Genomic DNA, 1,682 nt, shown 5'->3' on the forward strand with positions numbered 1-1,682 from the left:
TGTGGCTCACCGTGTAACGGTCTTCGGTCTCGAATGCTGCAGCCCACATGTAAATTCCGCAGTGGCCAAGGCTCGAACCAAAGACCAAACACTCCAGCTGGAGCTCCTATACCACCAGACCAAAGCAACTTGGTTGCAATCCTGTTTCTTTATGGACTCACTTTTCTTATCACAAAGTTTTTTGTTTCTTATCAAAACTTGATTATATGAATTTTAATTATTATCCAATATTTTTAGTTTTAACAATATTACGCTAGTCTTATGGTAAATCAACGCTTCTGACTCAGAATCAACCTATCTAGTCTTCTACTAAACTACTAAGTAATGCTTTGTTTAATAATCAACTAAGAAACAGACAAAACATATTATAATACTTACATGCTTAAAAGTTTAAAACGAGACTAATTTGTATATTTTGTTTTTGACATCCGGACACAGAAAACTCAAAATGTTTCTATAAAACGTTCTATATATGTTTTTTTATTTTATTGGAACGCAACTTTTATAAAATTTAAAAAGAGTTAAGCAGTAGGAACTGCTACAAGGTTCAATGCATGTTTCGCTAATCGATCAGCATCAACATTCCTCAACCGAGGTATCCAAATAAAGGAAACAGAATCAAAGGTCGTACAATCTAAGCGGATGTCCGCAATAATTCCATAGAGCTCCGGAGGCTCCATCTTTGAATTGAGAGCTTTTATCAGTTGAGTAGAGTCCGATTCGCATCGGAAACGCCGGATACCCAGCTCTTTTACACTTTCTTATAGCATCTCTCATTGCGAGTCCTTCGGCCATCACTGGAGAGGTGACGAAGGAGCTAGTGTTTTGGAAGCTCTGGGTACACTCTGCTTGCTTAATTATCCACCCTATTCCCGCCATTCTGGAGTTGTCGATCTAAGCCGCGTCTGTCTGCACTACTACCCCGTAACATGGGGGAGGTTCTGTCTGTCTTCTAGGCTGATGTTGCTTTACTTCCCTAGTCTGGGTGTTTTGCCATTCTTTAGCTGCAACGATTGCCTTTGTTAGGACCTGTTCTGTCGTGAAACCTTTGTCATTGAAGATCAGACTGTTTCTTGCAGTCCATAGTGCCCAGACAATCCATGGGCCCAAAGAGACAGTTATGATACCCACTGGAGGCAAACATGGGATCACTATGATTCGCATCCTTTCATTCTCTAAATCTAATGATCCTCTCCTATCAATTTGTTGTGCAAAGGGCGCAGCCTTCCACACTTTCATCGCAAAGTCACATTGAAAGATGAGATGATTAAAGGTTTCCACAGCGCTTACAGTGCGGATCAAAGCGTAGCTGTCTGATTTGCATTTGTTCTCCCACTGGTAGAGCCCCTTTGAGTGCCTTCCAGATCAATAGTTGAATCTTCGGAGCAGTTTGCAAGTTCCATACTCCTTTACCAGTTTGTCACTTGATCTCGCCGGTCTCTGGCTTTCTTCTCATTTTGAATCTCCACTGCTGCAATATACTCAGACTTAGTTGTGTAGACTCCATCCTTTGTGTGAATCCAGAATAGTTTATCCGGGGGCCCTTGCTTGCTCGGCTTGATACTTAAGATCGTGTCCACCAGCTCCGGTAGTTCCCGTTCGATTGTATTCAAGTCCCAGTCTTGCGTGTTTGCTTGAAACAGGTCTGCCACCGCTATATCGTGGGATGCTTCAGTAGGCGG

Source organism: Brassica oleracea, chromosome C2 (genome assembly GCF_000695525.1).
Source record: "Brassica oleracea var. oleracea cultivar TO1000 chromosome C2, BOL, whole genome shotgun sequence".
NCBI lineage: Eukaryota > Viridiplantae > Streptophyta > Magnoliopsida > Brassicales > Brassicaceae > Brassica > Brassica oleracea.